The following is a 13,137-nucleotide window of genomic DNA, read 5'->3' on the forward strand; positions in this document are numbered from 1 at the left end:
AACGAATTCAATAAATATTTTAAAAAATTAAACTGCTTTACTGCTACAAGGTATTGATAATTAAATATTACCACAAACAAATCAATTTTAATAAATGCTATAAAATATTTACTGCTTTACTGCAATAGCATATTTATAATTAAGTGTAAGCAAGAACAACTTCAACAAATATAAAATGAAATAGTTTTACTGTTAAAGATATTTGAAATTAAATACGAGCATAAACTAATTCAATAAATACTTTAAAATATCAACAGCAGTAAGATATAGTTAAATAGGACAAACAAATTCAATAAAATGATTCTTTATTGCAATACAATATTTATAATTGATTTTAAGAGAGAACGAATTCAATAAATAATAAAAAAGGATAAACTACTATACTAAGATAAACTACTAGGTATTTATATTTAAATATTAACGTTAACAAATAAAATTCAATAAATACTATAAAACATTAACTGCTTCACTGCAATAATGAAATTCATAATTAAATGTTAGCAAGAACTAATATAATAAATAATGTAAAATATAAACTGCTTTACTGTATCAGCATATTTATTTTAAATAGGTACCAAAAGTGTTCCTAATGAGTATTTGAAAGTGATTTAAAGATGGGAATCAAATTCTACCACGTACAAATTTGATAAATACTACAAAATATAATAGCTTTACTACAAAAGGATATTTAAAATTAAATGGTATAGTGAACAAATTCATTAAATACCTAAAATATAAACTGCATTATTGAAATACGATATTTATAGTGAAATATTAGCACAAACAAATTCAATAAATACTGTAAAAATAAATTACTTTACTGCAGTAGGATATTTAAAATTAAATTTTAACGTGAAAAAAATTAATAAATATTATTAAATATAAACTGCTTTATTGCAACAGAATATTTATAATTAATTTTTAGCAAAAACTAAGTCAATAAATATTTAAAAATTAAACTACTTTAAAGCAATAAGGAACTTTAATTAAATATTAGTTCGAACAAATTCATTAAATACTTAAAATATAAACTGTATTATTGAAATACGATATTTATAGTGAAATATTAGCGCAAACAAATTCAATAAATACTGTAAAAATAAATTACTTTACTGCAGTAGGATATTTAAAATTAAATTTTAACGTGAAAAAAATTAATAAATATTATTAAATATAAACTGCTTTATTGCAACAGAATATTTATAATTAATTTTTAGCAAAAACTAAGCCAATAAATATTTAAAAATTAAACTACTTTACTGCAATAAGGAACTTTAATTAAATATTGGCTCGAAAAAATTTAATAAATATTAAAAAATGTGAACTGCTATCTGCAATAGGATATTTATTTTAAATTAGTATCAAATCAATAGTATTTGAAAGAGTCTGGCTTTTCGAAAAGAGGAATTCCATAGCAGGGCTTATAAACGATATCGCCTTCCAATATGCAAATATTTTTCGTTTTTAAAGCCTTTCAACTCTCTGACGCTGCTGCATCGTTAATATTTTTTCTCTGAGAAATATTAAGCAAAATGCCATGACTCCATTTTTTTCATAAGTGGAAGATTAAGAATATAAAACCCATGCTTTCGATACTTTCAGAAAAGAAAAGTATTGAAGCTTTAATGCTCCTTCCTGCTGATAGATTTTGGACGGAAATCCGGAGTTTCCGGAGAATGGAAAAAGTATCCTCGTTTGTGTAAATAGCCTTGTTCAAGACAAAAGAAGTTTCAAAGCTTTCTGAAGTCTTTTGATCTAAGTCCTCATCAGTTCGTTTATAATAAAACTCGTAGCAGTCCCTGATTGAAGTCAAAGTACTTATTCCAGTTTTCAGTAAAAATCCAAGTTTGATTTTTTCATTTAATTAGGAATATTTTTTGCATGAAAAGTAAAGTATCTGCGATAAAATTTCTAAATGAACTATAACCTTTAACAAACTTTATCATTTTTTAGGATTATGGTCGATCAAATATCAGCAATCATGTTTCTAATTAGGTCATTTCTTGTAATATATAGGACTTCATCGAGATTTTTATGTGCTGGAATAGAAAGACATTCATTCGATTAAAGTTAATGTTAAGCAAAGAAATAAACTTAAGGACTATCTGATATTTACTGAGTATTATTTAAAAAGATTTTTATGACCTAAACATTTCTTTTCTTCAATTCGATTAGACATTATATATTTTTTAGAGTTAACATATTTGCAAAATTGTTTACCCTCTGACGATTTCGCAAATAGGTAAAGTTGCCATATCACCGATACACAACGTTGCCCTATCTAAGAATACAAGACTACTGGTTTTGCCTTACGATACAAGTTAAAATGCGATTTTCTCGAAGCAGGGAAGCCACTTTCTCCGCAGAGAATCAAAATTGTGATGGCATGTCTAAGAATTAAACTCAAGTATGTTTACCATAAAGTCTATAAATAGTCTATTGATCCCTTGCTGCAAAATTTCTATTATGCATGTTTTTTCATTCTTTTGTCATTATTTTATATTAATTTAAATTGAAATAGGTGTAAAATATTATATTTATTGTTTTAATAATTTATGATTTATGAAATACAGCACTAAACACCGGTGTCTTTTTCTGCGTTAAAAGTAAAATCTTCCAAATAATAATTTTTCAAATTTGCACTTATTTGCAAATGTTTAGATCTAAACAAAACAGTTGGCATTTATTTAAATTCCGTTAATTTACAAAATTAATTGATAATAAATTTTTGAATATGAATGGAAAAAAAATTAACTTCTTTTTTCGGAATTTTATAGTTCTGTACAAATATAATTCCGATAATCTAACAGATTTTTTCGTAACTATTATACTGTTTTTATAATTAAAAAGTATATTTTTGCTAGTAATTAGAGTGTCAGAAATATATATATATATATATATATATATATATATATATATATATATATATATATATATATATATATATATATATATATATATATATATATATATATATATATATATATATATATATATATATATATATATATATATATATTTCTGACACTCTAATTACTAGCAAAAATATACTTTTTAATTATAAAAACAGTATAATAGTTACGAAAAAATCTGTTAGATTATCGGAATTATATTTGTACAGAACTATAAAATTCCGAAAAAAGAAGTTAATTTTTTTTCCATTCATATTCAAAAATTTATTATCAATTAATTTTGTAAATTAACGGAATTTAAATGAATGTCAACTGTTTTGTTTAGATCTAAACATTTGCAAATAAGTGCAAATTTGAAAAATTATTATTTGGAAGATTTTACTTTTAACGCAGAAAAAGACACCGGTGTTTAGTGCTGTATTTCATAAATCATAAATTATTAAAACAATAAATATAATATTTTACACCTATTTCAATTTAAATTAATATAAAATAATGACAAAAGAATGAAAAAACATGTTTAATAGAAATTTTGCAGCAAGGGATCAATAGACTATTTATAGACTTTATGGTAAACATACTTGAGTTTAATTCTTAGACATGCCATCACAATTTTGATTCTCTGCGGAGAAAGTGGCTTCCCTGCTTCGAGAAAATCGCATTTTAACTTGTATCGTAAGGCAAAGCCAGTAGTCTTGTATTCTTAGATGGGGCAACGTTGTGTATCGGCGATATGGCAACTTTACCTATATAATATATATATATAATATATATATATATATATATATATATATATATATATATATATATATATATATATATATATATATATATATATATATATATATATATATATATATATATATATATATATATATATATATATATATATATATATAAATTATATGAAAAAAGTTGGGTATATATTATTAAACACGCATTTCGAGCTATATCCATTTTCAAAAACACGCATTTCGAGCTGTGCTCAATTTCTTAAACGCGCATTTCGAGCTGTGCTCATTTTATTAAACACTCATCTCGAGCTGTGCTTCCTAAACACGCATTGTTTTAGCTCTATCCATTTTCTTAGCAGTTATTTACTGCATTTTTTAATTATTTTGGCTTGTCCGGAGCAGTTGGCATCTCTGCACTTAGAAAGCAATGTAATTATATACTATAAGAAAAAAGTTGTGTATATTCTTAAACACGCATTTTTTTAGCTCTATCCATTTTCTTAAGCACGCATTTTCTAGCGGTATCCATTCTCTTAACACGTTGAGCGCCGCTTCTGCCACCGCTTGCTGACACTGGTCATTCATATATGCCACGAAAAACAGCTGGCTGACAGCGTATAACATGATATAGAACTATGAAATTTACACTCTTTTATGGAATTGCAGAAAATTTATTCAAAATTTACTTAATTATTGTGATTCTTGGTTTAATAAATTCAATTTTGTAGATTTTTATCCACCACTATTTTTAAACAATTCGCAAGCATATATAATTCTCCACTTTTTTCAGATATTTCATGCTAAACCTTTTATAAACTAGCAAAATCTGTCTATATTTGCAAATTTAGTTTGTACGAGCGAGCCATGTAAAATTAGCGTGGCATTCAACGTGTTAAACACGCAGTTTGAGCTGTGTCCAGAATATAGAGCTCCTCGACGATAATTTATCAATTATGCGACGTTTTAACGTCACTTTTTAGATTTTGAGTTTAAGTACGTGAATATTTGATTGGGGTACGAGATTCTATGTGTTTGAAACTCAAAGTGCAAAATCTGACTGAAATTCATGAAAAAAATTACGAGTTAAGGACAGGAGTGGTCGTTTTAGAATCACTAGACTATTCAATGAAATGGAATGATGCAAGCATTACAGCAAAGGAAAAGTCAGTACTGATAAAAGACGTTTGAGTTCTCACTTCTTTGATAACGTTTAGCGATATTTTTACAAACCGTAAAATAACTCGAAAGAATAAGTCAATTTCATCGAAACATAAAATTAAAATTATTAAAAAATTTAAAAACTCTGGACTGAGAATAGTTAATTTATCAAACAAAATAGATATTCCAGTCTGTAAAATCTATCATCTATGAGCAAAAAAAAAATCAATATAGAATTCATTTTTAGTCAATCCGCCATTCGACAATGATTTTTTTTAATTAATTGCCTACCATTACGGAAAGAATTGAATATATTTATGAACTTGAAATATCCATTAATCCCCTTTGCTATGGGTGATTCAGAAAAGCATTCGTACAAAATCAGAATCGAGTTGTAATTAAATAAAAAATGGTAACTTAAATGTAGTCGTTGTTAATATTTGACAGACTTACTTTGCTTTTACTTTAATTATTGTTTGTTTAATCATATATATAATCAATGCTAATTCAAAGTATAACTAAATAGTTTCATTTTGAACAAAGTAATGGTGTATTAAATAAATCAAACAATTATAACTCCACCCACAAATAAACTACTAAAGAAATACTTTGATTACCAGTTTTATCGTTTTACCCTGATTGATACAGTTTTATGCTGGCACCTATTTGTGACAGTTGGTGTTGATATTTAGGCTGTGAGTCTGCAATTCGTCAGGTCGGGATTGACTTGTCCTCACTTACTGGCTTTGACTTGAGTACTTCAACTATTGTCATTCACTCATCGACCGGAATTCATGGACCTTGCATTCAAGATTTCGGACCATTTCATGCTGACTGCTGATCGACCATTTTCCTTTTCGAGTGAGTAATACGTATTTCATTCTCTGGCAATTATGTTTGGATGTAGCAAAGGAGGTAAAGTTTAGATTTGACCATTTCATTTTAATTACTGCAAAAATGCTATCTCGGCGCTGCGGACGTGGCGGCAAGATTACTCACACGCTCATCAAGAGAATTGTAATACCGGTGATATATCCCAACTACATAAAGCCAGATGCTAAGCCCGGTGAAATTTTTGAAGATGAATATGGACACTTCCATTGCTGGTCCAAAAGAGGAAGTTATTGCACGCTCAGCGATTTTAAAGTGCCCGAAGGAGCTATAAGGCCATATTATTCTGCCAATTCAATTCCGGTACCTCAACAAATTACGCCTGAAACGCCGACTACTTCAGCTGACGCCCCAGCTATGGAAATCAGCGACGGAGACCAGTATACGGAACAGACCTTTGACTCAGAAAGTATTTACAAAAACAACACAGAACCTCCTACAAAGAAAAGGAAAAAGAAGAAAAAGCCAGCTGATGTCAAAAAAGCTGAAGATAATTACGCAATCACGACTACAAATAGCTGCTCTTCTTCACTGCTAGAGACCTCCACTATCTTAGCACCATCAGAATCCAAAGAGTATTTCAACAAAGCTCCAGATCCACCCACAACTTCAGTGAAAGTTCTACATAACAAGTTTACAAAAGTTTTAATCCGTGGACTACCACTTGACTTCAAAACAGAGGATATTTCCATTGAATTAGGGAAATTAAACATCGAAACCCACAACGTAATACAGTTTAAAAGAAGAGTGGGCGGGACCTACAGGCTCCTCCCACTTTTTCTCACAATCCTTAGAGTAACGGAGAGTCACCGTCAAATTTTCACCATCACAGACATGCAGCAGATTCCAGTCCGAGTAGAACGTTTTCGTGGCGGTCGGGGACCGCTGCAGTGTTTTAATTGTCAGGAATATGGCCACGCTCAACGGACATGCAATGCACCTCCCAGATGCGTGAAATGCGCTGATAACCACCGATCCTTCGATTGTCGTAAGGATAGACTCACACCACCAAAATGCTGCAACTGTCGAGAAATTCACACCGCAAACTACACGGGATGCAAAGCCCGCCCCAGCAGGAAGGGCCCTTGTGCTGTTCCTTCCACACCAGCTAAATTGGCTCACAGACTTGTATCGCTAGTGAAAGAGCTGAAAGACCTACTAAAAAATGAAGAAGTGATTCGTCTTTTGCAAAGGATCCTAGGGTAGACCGCTCTAGTTCAGTGACATTTTATTTCTCATTTCCGGATTTTTCATTCAACATTGAACTCTAAATTCTAGACTTTCAATATATATCTTAATTAAACGTGTGCCAGCTAAATGTAGAAATTTAATATTTATCAATTTCTGTTTATACTTATTCATGTCAACCTATGTATATGTAATACAAATTATGTTTAGATTTAAATATGTCAACAGGTGTCAATTTAGATTCGATATTCAAATGCTATATTTACTATATTTATTTATGTCAACCTACGTATATATATTTCCAATTATGTTTCTATTTATATGTGTCAATTTAGATCCGATATTCAAATGTTATATCAATTATATTTATCTATGTCGTCAACCTATATATATGTATATATGTGTATATATATATATATATATATATATATATATATATATATATATATATATATATATATATATATATATATATATATATATATATATATATATATATATATATATATATATATATATATATATGCGTATATGTATATATATTTCAAATCATGTTTATATTTATATCTGTCAATTTTAGTTTCGATATTCAAATGTTTATTTACCCAAGCAAAGTGCTTGTAATTTTGTATTAGCTACCACATCGACTGCTAAATTCAAAATGTTATCACTTTAAACTTATGTATATTTCTAGATGTATGGGATAGGGGCCGCTGCGCGGCCCAGGTGCCCAATTTTTTTATAAATAAAGTAAGTAAGTATTTGTGACAGTCGGCGCGAAAGGGTTAAAGATAGGTTTTTTGTTTACTTTTGTAGCAGATGTTTCGCTTTTTCGCAACTTTAATTAATACTACCTCAATTATTTTCCCATATAAATTAAGCGCAAAATTAACAATTCAGTTACGTTATCAAAATTGTTATTTTTACGATGAATTTCCGATTACGAATACGATGAATTACAATGAATACTTAGTTTAACTTTCAGTTATATGTCTTTCCATCCGACGTGATAATCCGATAGTTAGATCAAAGTTTACCATGGTCTTAGGTTTTTATTTATTTATTTATCTTGCACTGCATTTATTTTCCATTTACATACCTTCTGAAATGTAAATTAGAAATCTGATTTAGGTTTAATATTCAAACTAGGGTACTTAAATTTTTTCTTATTCTATAGAATACATTAATACATTTCATAAAATACGTTCATTCTAATAATGCAAATTAATGTAAATACTTGCCATTTCTTATACGCGCTTTTTAACTTTTCATTTTTATCTGACGTGCGCCAACTTTTACGGATTTGTATCAAAGCAGCTTTTTCCATGATTGCAAATAGCTTACAGTCGATTTATTGATTTAGCAATCTACTGGGTATATTTGCTCTTTACTTTAGCTACCCATTTGTTTATGAAAAAGACTGTCGGGATTTTTCTTAGTTGATGTTGGTACAGTGAGAAATAAAAGAATTAAATTTAAAACGTTATGTTTTATTAATCTTTTTAAAACCTTAGTCATTCACATTAGAACATTTTAGTGTTAATTGGTATTGAGGCTGACTCTAAACAAGCTAAAAGCATTATTTTTTTCAGATCAATATTTTTTCTCCCTTTTTAAAGTTCTAAAATCATGATTATTTAGTTGTCTTGAATCCTGAAAGAATGTTGTTTGAGTTTGCTAATACGACTTTCTATGCTTTTTGTTAAAATTTATACTAGTGGTACCTAAGTTTGTTAAGTTTGTGTTATTGTATTATTTTTTTATTAATTTGAACTTATTTTCACACCACTACATTGAAATGATTTAAAAGTTCATATACAACGCCCTATGTTCAAACTCTATCGCCAACTTTGCATGTTAAATTCTTTTGAAAATTCTATTGTATTTAATGAGCAATACTTCTCTGATAAAATATATTCACTGCATTTTCTCCAAATATGTTATTTCATCATGTATCAAGGTATGATTTATGTATTCATCAATTATGCCTTTCATTTTTCAAAAATCAATTACTGTACATATCAAATCATGTTTTATCTTTATTTTTAATTTAAGTCTACAATCAATATTTCTAGTGTTAAGTCAATTTGTCATATTAAATTTCATTGTTTTATTATTTCACAAGCAAACGGCTTAATTTTTTTTTATGGTTACCACAATGTATTCGAATGAACTTCAATGTATGTCACAATTAAATATGTGCTAGTTAAAATATAGAAATTTAATTAGTGAAATATGTATCAATTTATGTTATTATTTATTTATGTCAACTTATGTATATATATGTCAAATTATGTTTATATTTATATATATCAACTTAGATTCGATGAATCAGGTATTCAAATGTTATATTTACTCAAGCAAAGTGCTTGTTTTTCTATTAGCTACCACATCGACTGCTAAATTCAAAATGTTATTACTATAAATTTTCTGTAAATTTCTAGATGTATGGGATAGGGGCCGCTAAGTGGCCCAGGTGCCCAATTTTTGTAAATAAAGTAAAGTAAACTCTATCGTGGAGAGGTTTTTAATTAATGTTGACATATTTAACAGTGATTCCGAAAGCTTTGATTTTTAAATATCTAAAACTCTATAAAATATTTTGCAAAATGTGTAGTAGTTAGCAGGCCTATTAACACGTTAAATGCCATGGGGGTCACCGGTGACAGGCACTGAGTTTGTTCGAAGCGTTACGGGGGTCACCGGTGACATTCGAAGCCAATATTATTCGAAACACATAACTCGAATTAATTAATATAGGAAACACAATGTAATGAAACACAAAAATAGTTTTATTTATATACACAGAGATGCCAACTTGCTCCGAACAGCGAAAAAATATTTTCAAGTGGTAGTTTATTAATTGTGATTCTTGGTTTAATTAATTCAATTTAGTAGATTTTTATCTACCACTATTTCTAAACAATTCCTAGGCTCATATAATTCAACTCTTTTTTCGGATATGTCACAAAACCCTGTACCACCAGCAATTTTAGCTCACTTCTAGATATAGAACTAATTGACGACAACACTAAATTTAGCCCAATCACTGCCTTTTTCCTTAGGGATATAGTGTTGCCCTAGCACACGAAATACAATCAGCCCCAGCCGACTCACACGAACCCCCTCTCGATTTTTTGGTGCTAAGCACCCCCTCTTCCTTTCATCTCCATTCCTCCTCACTACTCCTCATCATCGAGTTATTACTACAGATGAATCGGTCGGTGATTTCTACCATTCGGATATGTCATGTTAAACCTTTTAAAAAACTAGCAAAATCTGTCTAATATTTGCAAAGTTAGTTATTTACAATGTGGTCAGACCAGCAAGCCATGTAAAATAAACGTGGCATTCAACGCGTTAATAACATATTTGAGACTTTTCGCACTTGAATCCCGATAATTTTTATTCTAGATAATATGCAGGGCTGCCAACTGCTACGCTTTTTGCAAAATATTTCAATGAGTAGTAGACAGGTAAGCAGTAAAGCTTACCGAATTTTTGGTAATTTTGCCAACATTTTAAGACTCACCAATAGAGGGGTGGTAGAATGGTAGAAATCACATAAATCTCGGTGCGCTGCAGCGAAGCGGCATTAACCGATTCATCTGTAGTAATAAATCGATGATGAGGAGTAGTGAGGAGGAATGGAGAAGGGAAGAAGAGGGGGTGCTTAGCACCAAAAAATCGAGAAGGGGTTCGTGTGCTAGGGCAACATATCCCTAAGGAAAAAGGCAGTGATGGGGCTAAATTTAGTGTTGTCGTCAATTAGTTCTGTATGTTAAAGTGAGTTAAAATTGCTGGTGGTACAGGTTTTTGCTTCATCGTAGAAAGTTTTATTTAAATTTTTTATATAGACGTTGATGTCATCAGTTTTAAGATCCCTTTTTATACTATTATTGCTAATGCATTTAGGTGCGCCGACGAGTCTTCTAATAACCTTCCCTTCTGCCATAGAGAGTTTATTTTTTAAATGATCACTTAGAGTGTTAATGGTGGGGCAGGCATAAGTTAGGATTGGCCTGATTGCCATTCGATAGACAGTGCGCTTGCATTTTAAGTCTAAAGATGACTTCGAGTTTAATATGGAGTTAAGGGCCCAATTTTTTTCTCTAAAATCTTATGATTGTTATAATTTTTAGCAATAAATTTAAAAGGAGATCTTAACTCTAATTTTGTGTGCTACGTTTTGTCGCATTTTTGAATAGGCTTAAAAAATGCTTTTGACGACATTAGAATGTTATAAAGCCTAAAAAAGCGATACGAAATTTTACACGGCATCCAGTGAAATACTGACTGATTTCAATATTAAAAACCTCCGAAACAAAGGCCAATAGAGGAATGAAACTATAGGTATGTTTATTATGAAAGATACAAAAACTTTATGCAAAAATTTCAGTAATTAGTTTCAAAAAAGTTGCCGATATGTAGCGCAGCAGGCAGAGATGCCACTGGCGACAAAAATGTAAAATAATGGTAGAAACTCAATTAATTTTTAATTATTTATCATCTCTTGAATTACTCAATCGTAACTACAACTGTGACTTACATTTTGAATTATTCATATTTAAATTAAAAGCATTTTTTTCGATGATTTTTAAAGGTATACGGGAAAACAAAAGTTCTAAAAAGTTGCCTATATTATAAAGTTGCATTATAATGTCTTTTAAACCGACCGGTCTGTGTAGGGGTTAGGGAACTGCCCTTGCATCAGAAAGGTTCTGGGTTCGAATTCCGGGCAGGACATGGATGTTCTTTCCCTCTCTGTACTATCTGTGCTTACTGTGAAAGCAACGTTGGCCCACCTAATATGGTGCCCCTGAAAGAGTGGCCAACAAATCTGCCCTTCAGGTGCCTCTATGACCTAGGTCATTATCCAGGTGGGCATTGGAAAGAAAAAGTATTTTAATAAAATTTTGAATTTTGTTAGCCACCACTTTTTACAATTTTAGTCACTATTGCAAACTTGTGCAAGTCATCGCTTAGTAGAGTGATTAGTTTCAGCGTTAAAACGTGACACGAGTTTGTGGTACAGTATAAGTAAAGTCACGCATTTTATTGAACAGTGCGTGTTTTTGGTGCTGAATTCCACTTTGATTAAAGTTTTAAGGCATTAGTATATTTTCAAGAATGTTTTTTAGCTTGTAGGGCAACATTTGGCTACTTGGTAAAGAAATTGCAATATTTCTGCAGGGAATTTGTACAGTTTTTGCAATGGACATGTCCGGTGTCTTGAGATTATTAATTATGCAATCAGTCAGTTTTCCACCGGATACCCTGTACATTGGCCCTAACCTTTATTTGATGCAATTATTGTTGATCATATTTGATGTATTTAACCCTGTTGACCTTATTTTATGTATTTAACCCTAATTTTTTTCAAGAATTTTGTTTAGCTGAGAGGGCCATGCTTAAATACTTTTGTAACTATATTCCAATATTTCTGCATCGAATTTTTACAGTTTTCGCAATAGACATGCCCTGTGTCCCGAGATTTTTATTTTGTAATCAGTCAGTCTCCCACCGGACAGCCTGTGCATTAGCTCTAACCCTTATTTGATGTATTTACCCTATATTATCGTTGAGCTTATTTGATGTATTTAATTCTATTGACCTTATTTCATGTGATTAACCCTAATTATCATTTTTTTAAGAATTTTGCTTAGCGTTGAGGGCCATCCCTTAGAAACTTTTGTAACTAAATTCTAATATTTTCGTATGGAATTTTTACAGCTTTCGCAATAGATATGCCCTGTGTCCCGAGATTTTTAATTTTGTAATCAGTCAGTCTTCCAACGGACACCCTGCACGTTGGCCCTAACCCTTATTTGATGTATATTTTATTGCAGGTATAACTTATTCTGTTGAGATAAAATTCTTTTTGTTATGACGATAGACACATGCTATCAAATTTATGATCAGAAGTGCTTTATGGGCTCGCAAATGCAGAGCTTAGTAGATAATTCAGGTAAGTGACATGGTATTTATTCAGGATATTTTCAAGGCATTTATTAATCAGAGAAAAAAACATAAGGTGGTTACCTCAATATGCTTAAGTTTAATGATACAGAAATGCTTCTTATCTCTTAGATATATACAATGTCGTGATAAAACCATAGAGTAATAAATAGTATAAAACTCTAGTTCTACTTAAATAAAAAGTTCAATTTGAACGAAGATCCATCTTGTACGAGATGAGATTATGTGCTCGTTATTGATGCTTATAATATGATGCGTCTCTGCATCATACTAAT

This window comes from Parasteatoda tepidariorum, chromosome 12 (genome assembly GCF_982258835.1).
Source record: "Parasteatoda tepidariorum strain Cologne lab strain chromosome 12, Ptep-v5.0, whole genome shotgun sequence".
Lineage (NCBI taxonomy): Eukaryota > Metazoa > Arthropoda > Arachnida > Araneae > Theridiidae > Parasteatoda > Parasteatoda tepidariorum.